This window comes from Sorex fumeus, unplaced genomic scaffold (genome assembly GCF_029834395.1).
Source record: "Sorex fumeus unplaced genomic scaffold, SorFum_2.1 ptg000047l, whole genome shotgun sequence".
NCBI lineage: Eukaryota > Metazoa > Chordata > Mammalia > Eulipotyphla > Soricidae > Sorex > Sorex fumeus.
Genome location: NW_026606104.1, coordinates 43107887 through 43118884, shown reverse-complemented (window position 1 = coordinate 43118884; position 10998 = coordinate 43107887).

Genomic DNA, 10998 nt, shown 5'->3' with positions numbered 1-10998 from the left:
CTAGACTGTCCCCCAAGCATCACCATGACACCATGAGCATCGCTGAGTATGGCCCCCAGACAAAGAAATTAAAAATGGTTTAGGGGCTAGGGAGATAGCTCAAAGGGTTGGAGCACCTGCTTTATATGCAGGAGGCCAATGTTTGCTCCCTGGCACCCATGGTCTCTCAAGCATTGCTGAGAGCAACCGCAAGCACTGAGCAGGGAGTGGCCCCTGAGAATTGCCAGGTGTGGCTTAAAAAACAAAAAAATTTTGTTTCTTGAAAGTGTCTTGACGATGGGAAGTACTGGAGTTTCCAGCTTTGCTCTTATAACTGCAGTTTATATTTCAACCAATAGATGGCATCCCAGGCTTATTTTCCCTCCGCAGTTGCAATCAGTAGGGTACATGTGATGGTTGTGCCAGGAGTCTGATTTGTGGATGCTCAATCCTTTTAGTACACGTGAAGGGTTTGTTCTTTAATGATTTTTTCTGCATTCAGATTCCCACAGCAATTCAGAGATGAGTAATGTTACGAAGTTTACAGAGAAGAAACACATAAATTCGAACTTTGCTTCTTTCATAGTCCGCTTTGCTGACTTTTTATGAGAATCATGAAATATCATCACTCCCATAGGAGTTGTATCCAGTCAGACAGCTGTAGAGTATTTCAAAATTATAAATTGAGGGTGACATGGTTTACTAGTGGCTTGGGCAGTTGAAGGGTTCCCTGGACTGAAGAAATAGTATAGTGGGTAGGGCATTTGCCTTGCACGTGGCCAACCCCGTTTCAATCTCTGGCACCCCAGATAGTCCCCAAGCCCTCCATGAGTGATCCCTAAGTGCAGAGCCAGGAGTAAGACTCAAGCCTCTGGGTGGTACCCCAAAACAAAACAAAACAAGAAAAATAGAAAAACCTATTGTGAAGGCATTGAGGGTCAAGGAGATGGCTTAGAGATAAGAGGATTGTCTTGCATGCACAAGATCTGGGTTCTATCCCTAGTACCTCAAAAAAGTTTCTTTTTTGGGGAGTGTTTTAATTTTTGTTCGGTTTTTGGGTTTACTCCTGGCTCTGCACTCAGGAATCACTTCTGGTGGGGCTCTGGGGGCCATATGGGATGCCAGGGACTCAACCCAGGTTGGTTGCATGCAAGGCAAATCTCTTGCCAGCTGTGGTCTCTCAGGTTCCCAAAAAAGTATTTTTTAAAGGGCCAGAGTAATAGTACAGAGGGTAGGGCATTTGCCTTGTACATTGCTGACCCAGTTTCAATCCTTGCATTCCATATGGTTCCCAGAGCACCACCAGTAGTAATTCCTGAATACAGAGCCAGGAGTAACCCCTGAGCATTACCTGGTGTGACCCAAAAACAAAAATATAAAGCATTAAGAAGCCAGGGAGTTAGTTCAAAGAACTGAAACAAGTTTTGTATGCTGGAGCCCTGTGTTTCCTCCCCAGCATCATCAATGGCCCCTGAGTACTGCTGAGTGTCTCCCCAAACCAAAAACATAATGCTAGAGATGGGATTAACTGCTTTGCCTTCCAATTTGGGCAGCTAGAAGAGAAGGCTGAAGAATCGAGGGCTCTGAGGAGGCTCCTATGGCTGGTGCAGTATATGAAAGCAGCCGACCTCCGCTCCCACGCCTGGTCACAGAGGGGATAATAACTGGGTGCTCGTTCCTCAGTCTCTTTCATCTATGAGTTCAAAGCATCTCACCCCTATTAACACTTTGCATAGTAGGTGGGGAGTAGCAATAGAACCAGCCAGGGAAACTGAGGCCAGGAGGTACAGCCTGGGGCTGGCTGTGAGTCACCTGTGGGGCCTGGAGCCCAAGAATCCTGACGCCCGACTGCTGTACAAATTCCTCATCACTAAGGGCATGAGGGTGGGTGCTGTGTTTTTAAAAATAGTACCCAGAGCTGCGGTCATGGCTTTTAATGCTTACCCCTCACTGACGCCCCAGCGTTCACAAAAGCAAACCAGTTGCAAGGAAGGCGCTGTTTAAAACTTTATGGTCTTATCTGAGCATCCTTGGCATTTAGTCTCTGCAGTCTGGAGTGGAAAGATGGGAATGATCGAAAACTTTGTTTTTTGGGCCTTCATGTGAGGCAAGGGGTTTCTGCAATAAGTAGCTTGTCTACCTCCTGAGAACAGAATCAGCTGGATACAGAGATGCCTGGGTTCCAGGCAAAGCTTGTCCAGCTTTGGGGGAGAGCATCACCCAATAGGTATGGCATGCAGCAGTTTAAAGTTTTCCCCCTCTGGGAATGGAGAGATAATTCAGTGGGCTGAGTGCATGCTTTTTTGCATGCAGGAACCCTAGATTTGATCCCCAGGATCACATGATCCTTGAGCACTTCTGGGAGCAATCCCAAACACCACTGTGTAAATAAAAACTAAAAATATTTCTGTTCAAATGCATAAATATTTTTTACTATTTCACTTTTTTCAAGATCTTAATGGGGGTTTTGGAGGGTCCAGTCAGGGATTGAACCCAGGTCTCATGCATGCAAGGCAAGGGTTCTGCCCTCAGCCCCAGCCCCAGCCCTTTTTTGCCCTCTTTTCCTGTACATACATGAGACAGCCATAGCACTAATATAACTGCTACCTGCCTGTTTCAGTTAACACAAACTGCTTCAAAATAATCCAATTTTTTAGTTATTAAAATAATTTTAAAATAGCTAATACAAACATTAATTTTTTTCCAGTTAATGCTAACTGGGGATCCAGAGCAAGAGTATAGTGGGTAGAGCGCTTGCCTTGCACGTGGCCAACCTGGGCTCAATCCCTGGAATCTCACATGGTCCCCTGAGTCTGCCAGGAGTGATCCCTGAGTACTGAGCCAGGAATAAGCCCTGAACACAGGCAGGTGTGGCCCAAATAACAAACCAAAATAACATAATGGGTTAAGTTTTCCCCTCTTTTTGGAGGGGAGATCAATCTAGAGATGATCTCAAGGGTCACTCCTGGGATTACTTGGGAGACCATATGAGATGCTGTGGATGAAATCCAGGACAGCTGTATGCAAGTGCCTTATCCAATGCCTGCACCAACTCTTCAGCTCAAAAGACCTTTTAGTGTGTATATGGTGGGGAGGTGAGGTTTGTGCTCAGGGCCCTTAGATGGTGCTTTAATTGACATTTTAGTACCTAAATCTTTGCCTGAGTCTCTATTTGTAGCATTTAAGAAAGTATTAGAGGGCCGGAGTGATAGTACAGCGGGTAGGGCATTTGCTTGCATGCGGCTGACCCGGGTTCGATTCCTCCGCCCCTCTCAGAGAGCCCGGCAAGCTACCAAGAGTATCTCGCCCGCACTGCAAAGCCTGGCAAGCTACCCGTGACGGAGTAGATATGCCAAAAACAGTAACAAGTCTCACAATTTGTTGTGAGAGGTTACTGGTGCCCGCTTGAGCAAATCGATGAACAACGGGAGGACAGTGCTACAGTGCTACTAGAGGGCCGGAGTGATAGTACAGCAGGTAGGGCATTTGCCTTGCACATGGCTGACCCAGGTTCGATCCCCAGCATCCCATATTGTGAGCACCACTAGGAGAAACCCCCAAGCATTGCCAGGTGTGATCCAAAAAGACAAAAAAACAAATAAAAAAAAGAAATGGAATAAATATTTTCCAGGTTCTGGATTTATCATGCCAAAATGTCTTCCAAAAGGCCAGAGCAATAGTACCGCAAGTAAAGTACTTGCCTTACAGGTGGCTTACCCAAGTTTTTTGCTTTATTTTTTTGTTTATTTGTTTTGAGGACAAACCTGGAATTGTTCAAGAGTTACTCCTGGCTTTGTATTCAGAAGTTATTCCTGGTGGTGCTCAGGAGTGACCATATGTTATATTGGGATCGAACCTGGGTAAGCCATGTGCCTTACACACTGTTCTATCTCTCCAGCCCCAAGGCCAACCCAAGTTTGATCCTTATCTCTGAGCACTGCTAGGAGTGACCTTTGAGTACAGAGCCAGTAGTAAGTCTGATCACTGCCAGGTGTGGCCCCCCAAACCAGAAAAAAAAAAAGTCTTCCTGACAAGTGTTTTTTTTTTTTTATTTCCTGAATCACATTTATTCTTCTCCTGCCAAGTCAAGCCTCCAAGTGGTTCCACATCGGCGGACCAGAAAAGTGTGGGTTTATACCTGAATACATCAGGGAAGGGTTCCCCTCCCACAGCACCTTGTTTTGCCCACTTCACTATACCCACCAATAGTGAAAAACCTGTGAACAACTTCAACTTCTGGGACAGAATCCACATCTGAGTGCCTTCTGAGGGGTTTCCATGCAGATCTGCCAATCAGAGGCAGTGGAAGACATGCAGTTCTGGCTCTGAACCGGGACCCCCAACAATTGGGAGTTCCTCAGGGATCACAGGTAATTGCAAAGCCTTCCAGCCTGGGGAGCCTGAGGGGTGCGGGTGTTCCTCTAAAGCCCCCTCAGTCTGTCCCTGTTGCTTCAGAATGAACAAACCGCTTTCCCGTGTTGCTGAGGTGGGGGTCCTGTGAGGGTCTGTGGGGCGAGGAAGGGGAGGTCAGTCCTTGCAATTCTGTCTTTTCTCAAGCCTCCTGGAATGGATGGAGGTAATTGCACACAGCCCAGTACTAAGTACCTCCTAACCCCTCAATTTTGAAAGCAGACCAACTGCCCAGAATCCTCATTGGAAATTCTCTAGCACAGCGAGTAGCCCGCGTCTTTCCCTGCCCTTTCTTCCTCTGGTTGCTGAGCCTGGTCGCCGAGCCCCGACCTGCCTGGCCTCCTTTTCCTGTTCCCTTAAGGAAGAGGTGCCCCAGGACCACAGATGTGGCTCAGGGTGGTCTTAGACTGAGAGGCTGGGTTGGATTGACTGGGGATTTGGGGCCAACTAAGATGGACAAAGGACTGGGGGTTAAGCTGGGCAGCAGAGTACATGCCTCCCAATTGTTAGACCTGGGGTTCTAGCCCCAGCAAGAAGGCTGGGGGCAGGGGGCAATAAATAGAAGGAAGAAGGGGCTGGAGAGAGGGTGCTTGCCTTGCACGTGGTCATCCTGGGTTTGATCCCTAGCACCCCATATTGTTCCCTGAGCAACACCAGGAGTAACCCCTGAGCATCGCCAGGTGTGGTCAAAAAAAACCCCAAAAAGGGACTGGAGTGATAGCACAGAGGGTAGGGCATTTGCTTGCACACAGGTGACCCGGGTTCAATTCCCAGAATCCCATATGGTCCCCCGAGCACCGCCAGGAGTAATTTCTGAGTGCAGAGCCAGGAGTAACCCCTGTGCATCGCCAGGTGTGACCCAAAAAGCAAAAAAAAAAAAAAAAAAAGAAGAATCCCAAACCCACATAGACCTTTACAGCATCAGCCTGCTGTGACCAGAAGCTATTTACTTTGTTTCCAATCATTTTCCTTCCATTTCTGTGGGACCAAATGCAAACAGCCTGAGACATCTAGGTGTCCTGGTGGTCTGAGACAGGAAGGAGAGAAACTGGAAATCTGGGGCCTAACTAAGGTTAAAAAAAAAAATAAGAAGTTAAATATTAGTAAAATGTTCTCAACTAGAATACAGGGTGATGTTTTAACTTTTTCTCTTTATCCAACCCCCTGGAGCAGCTGTAGAACAGATGAGAGGCCCCTTTTAAGCCATCCCAACCAGGCATAAAATCTAAAGCAGTAAGTAGGGCAGAGAATGTGGCTCAGTGGTAGGGCACTGCCTTGCATGTATGAGGCCCTGGGTTCGCTCTCTGACACCATGAAATCAATCAATGGGCTTACCTTGCAAAGAGCTCCCCTTTGCACTGAGGGTCGCCTCTTCCTCCACATCATTTTGCCAGATCCTAGAAACAGTAAAGGGAGATATAGGTATCATTTCTCCCAACTCATACTAGTGGTAACACGTTTTCTAGGTTAAGAGCAGACCTTCCCCTACTACCAGACAAGTTCAGGTTAATTTTATTCTGGATGAAGAAGGGGTAGAGGTTCCTGCCTTCTGTTTCATTTTGTTGGTGTTGGTGGGATGAGGTGGTGTTGGGATCACACCCAGTGGTGCTAGTGGCTACTTGGGCTCCATGCTCAGGGCTCTCTCCCAGCAGTGCTTGGGAGCAATGCTGTGTTGGGGAGGATCAAACAAGAGTTGGCCACATGCAAGGCAAGAGACTTAAACCCTGTATAATCTCTTCAGCTCCTTCCTTCTGTTTTAGGAAGTCTTTACTGAATACCATAATCTGATATATACCGTTTATAACCCCATATTGAAGACTGGTGCTTTTCAGAGTCTGAGATTTCCCTATCTCTAGACAAATAAGCAGTTAAATTTCCCAGAGAGCAGCAGGGAGATTGGGTGGGGTTGGGATGAATCAGCCTCTGACTCCCCCACGGTGACATACCTGTCTGCTGCCCCCACAGACATTCCTGGCTTTTGACTCAGTGGGTAGGTAGGGCCAAGGGGGTTCAAAGAGGAGGGGGGACCTACCTTGTAGAAACCTGCCTTCCTCACCCCCCACGCACAGCAGGGGTGGGGGATGGGGTAACCCTGCAAGCAGGGTGAAGAACTGAAAAGGAACAAAAGATGTAACCAGGTTAAGGAAACCTACACTTAGTAAGTGAGCCAGCACCTGGTCCACCACAGTTTGTTTCTTTAAATGTAAGACAATTCCTTTCTGCCTGCTCTGCGTGGCTTTCCTTTGAGGGCAAAATTAGTCCCTTCCTCCCTTCAGTGCTGGGGATTGAAACCAGAGCCGCAGATATGCAAGGCAAGTTATAGGGCCTGAGAGAGATTGTACAGTGGATAAAGCACTTGCCTAACAGGCGAATCAACCTAGGTTTGATCCCCAAAACCCCATATGGTCCTCTGAACACAGGAATGACTCCTGAGCATAGGGCCAGGAATTGGCCCTGAGGACTGCCAGGTGTGGCCCCAAAGCCAAAAAAAAAAAAAAAATACAAGTTATCACTGAGCTACATCCCCAGTCCTCTTTTTCCTTATTCAGTGCAGGAATTGAACCCAGAGTGACACATATCTGAGGCGTGTGTTTTACCATGGGGCCATATCCTCAGTGCAAGAACAATTTATTTTTCTTTTTGGGTCATACCCAGCAATGCTCAGGGGTTACTCCTGGCTTTGCACTTAGAAATTACTCCTGGTGGTGCTTGGGGGACCATATGGGATGCCGGGGATTGAACCTGGGTCGGCCGCGTGCAAGGCAAATGCCCTGCCTGCTGTGCTATCACTCCAGCCCCAAGAAAAATTTCTTTTGATTCTTAAAAAGTTCAAGAGGATCAGGAAAGCATAGTATTATGTGGTTCTTTTCTATCTTATTTTTAACTCATGAAACTCCAATACCTAAAACAGACATATGTGTGGCTATTTTAGCTCCACTGTAGGAAACCCTCCTGCTGGACTCCTGCCCAACTGCAGCTTCTGAGGACTCCCTGAACAGTTTGGAAACAGCTGTTGCAGTTTTAAAATCCTGGACCTTGGAGTTATACCCATTCACCTCCCCAGGTACCCAACTACTTGTAAAGCCTTGGTTATAAGGTTATTTAGCTGCTCTAAACCTTGGTCTCTTCATATGCAAAACAGGGATGATAATACATTTCTGTGAGGATTAAGAATTGAAACTATCTGCCACATAGTAGTTATCCCAACTGCTATTGTTACCTTACTGTTCTCTGTTCTCTGAAAGAAGCAGGAGTGGGCAGAAGAACATCTTGGTGCAATCAGCTATGAAATTAGCTTTTTTCTGAAAAGGTACTGGGCATGTTGATGTGTGTGATGAAGTGTGTGTGCATACTCGTGCTTGTCTTGACTTTCTGGAAGCTTCTACAAGCAGGGCATGGTAACCTGCTTGACCCCAGTGCCTTCTCTCTTCTCCTACTCCTGCGGGTCTACAGATCAAATTTGGAGTTTTGGGGGTGTGTGGGGGTTGGGCCACACCCAGCAGTGCTAAGGGCTTACTCCTGACTCTGCATTCAGGGATCACTCAGGCATCATACCTAGTGGTGCTCAGGGATTGCTCCTGGTGGTGATGGGTGTGGGAGTGTGATATATGGTGCTAGGAATCAAACCTGAATCACTGTGTATAAGGTAAGCATTTCCCTCCTTGTTAACATTCTCTCCAGCCCTTCTGAAAGGTTTGAGCTTTGAGTTTCATTTTTTTATTTCACTTTTTGGGTCACGCCTGGCAGTGCTCAGGGGTTACTCCTGGCTCTGCACTCAGGAATTACTCCTAGTAGTACTCAGGGGATCCATATGGGTGCCAGGAATCAAACCTATGTCTGCCACATGCAAGGCAAAGGCCCTTTCTGCTATACTATTGCTCTAGCCCCTGAAAGCTTTTTAATAAAGTCAAGAAAAAGTTGATTCACTGACACCCCACCTGAGTAAACAGTGTAAAAGCTTTAGAGAGGTGGGTTTTTGTTATTTGTGGTGCTGTGGTTTGAACACAGGACCCTACACATGCTACACAAATGCTCTAACACTGAGCTAAATGCCTTTTTTTTTTAAGCGTATATGGGGAAAAGTTGTAGCTTAAAGGGCTGAGCACTTGGGAGACTCAGGTTTAATGCCATACAGCATGTAGCACTGTCAGCACCCATTCCCAAAACACTGAGGTGGGAGTAACCCCTGAGCACTGTTAAGTATGACCCAAAAACTAAAAACAAGTACTGGGGAGACAGTGCAGGCATTAAGGTGTTTTCTTGCATGCAGCTGACTTGAATTTGATCCCAGGCACCAAATATGGTCTAGAACCTGGCAACACCCCCTCCCCACCACCACCCAAGTAATCCATGAACAGAGCTAAGCCGGGAACACAGTTGGGTGTGGCCTCAAAACACAAAAAAAACTAAAAATAAACAAACAAATATATAGATGGACTATGAAGATAGCTCTTAGGGCTGAAGTGCCTGCAAGGCCCAGAGTTCAATCCCTGGCATTGCCTGGCCCTGTCCCTGAACAACTTCCCACCTGGGCCTGAGGCGTGACCATACGGGTCAGCCAGTCTAAGTATATTCCCAGAGAGGCAAGGCCACTTTGATGCATGTTACTTTAGGGGAGCTTACTTCTTCCCATATAGGGCAATCATGAGTAGTGTGGGCAAGACAGAGGTTATGAGAAAAAAGAAATTCCTTTCCCCGGAACCTAACCCATTAGAGTCACCAGACCTGTATGGTAAGAGAAATGGGGTCACCTCCCAAACTGATGGGGGTGTCACTAATACTAGCCCAGAGTTTCTACCCAGTTTGGCACTCTGAAATTCAACACACTGCCAGGCAAAGCGGGAAGAAAATCAGAGCCAGCCCGCATCTCAGGGGTCCTGCCAACTTCTCGTGGAGAGTCAAAAGCTCTGCTAAGAATCCCTCAATTTTATGTCCCCGGGGTGTGACCGAACTAGGACTGGGGAACCTGATGAGGCTGGGCTGAGTTTCCCCTGATGGCCGGGTGGAGTGACCGCTTGATACCAGGCCAGCACCGTGGCGCTGTGCAGGAAGCTCTCTAGTCAGCTCTGTCAGAAAAGCTGGGACGTCGTGGTCCGACGCGCGGGCTTTTGGGCACGCAAACGCATCCCGCAGGTCCTGAATTCGGAGGTCGGCATCACCGGCCTCAAACTTCGCAGCTGACTCCCAAACACACCTTGAATCCCCACCGAGCAGCTTGGTCAAGGCAGGCTGGCAGTGCTGGCAATCGACGCCCTAGTTGGCCTCAGAACCAGTAGTTCGCCTGAGTCTGAGCCCTCGCGGTCCTCTGGGAGAGTACTCAAGGGGCCGGCGATGGGGCCTCGGGACGGGCAAGAGTGGGGGAAGGAAAGAAAATCCAGAAGGGGAACCGAGGTCCCGGGGATGAGACCGGCTTTGCGAGCTCCCACCCCGACTCCGGGACACGCTCGGGTGCAGGGCTGCCCGGACTCTCGACGGTGGTGGGGACGCCCAGGTGGCCCGCCAGCCCGGCCCAGGCCCCGCTGCCTGAGGGGATGACTCAAAGGGCGAGGACGGGCCCCGCCCCGGCCCGCTGCTCTGAGGATGCTGAGCTCTCGGGGCGGGTGAGAACTTGTCTGACTGAAACCGGGAAAGCGCCGCCCAGGCCCTCGGTGGGTGCAGGGGCCCTCCGTCGGAGAGCGCGGCGCTGAGCCGGCGGGGCCGTGGGCAGGCGGAAAGACGTACCGCGCGCGCATTTGCCTCTCACTTTCCCATTGGCCAGGCAGGCTCCGAGGGTGGGCCCTCCAAGCAGCTTCTTCCCATGATTGGGTAGCATCTGCCTTGGGCCCGCCTCCAGCCCCTCACCCCCAGCAGTAAAGGTTCGCCCGGCAGCTAACAGCTTCCTCCGCTTCCAGCAGCGACGACAAGCTAAGTTGGCTTGGACCGGCCCTTCCCATCCCGTTTGCTCCTCGTATCCGACTCGTTTCTTTTTTGTCCCAATCTCCTATCTCCGTGGGGAATTTCCCCTCTCCGCTGATGTAGGCGGTTAATGAGGCGTTACACGGCACCTCATATCGTTCTCCTAGCATCCAAGTCTGAGCCCCTGTGGAACTGTTCCCCATGTCCACATCTGGGGTGCTCAGTGCCACTGACACTGAGTGCCACTCGCCTATACCCGAGGCCTCACTAATTACCTGTCTCCTCGGATCTCAACTCCTGCCTCCCTCCCAGCTCCCCCCCTCCTTGGCCGCTTTTGCGCTGGCCCTGACCCTCCAGAGACCTGACCCGCTTACTTCTGTGCCAATCTATGAGGGAGGGCCGAGCTCCCAGCCTCGCCTGCAGTTCCCCGCCTCAGGTTCTTGCCTGCGGAGCCAGCCGCGGGTGGGGGGAGAGCGAGTCAGGATCCTAAAACGAAGGTCCAAAATCAGGGTCTCTGTAAATCATACCCCAGTCCCAGCCTCAGCCCTCCGCCAATAACCGGCAAAGACAGGAGGAGTGTCACAGGGAACTTTATTGAGAGGAAACACGGCCACACCCAGCAGACATGCTTTTCCTCTCGTTCCAGCTCTCTCTCTCTCTCTCTCTCTCTCTCTCTCTCTCTCTCTCTCTCTCTCTCTCTCTCTCTCACACACA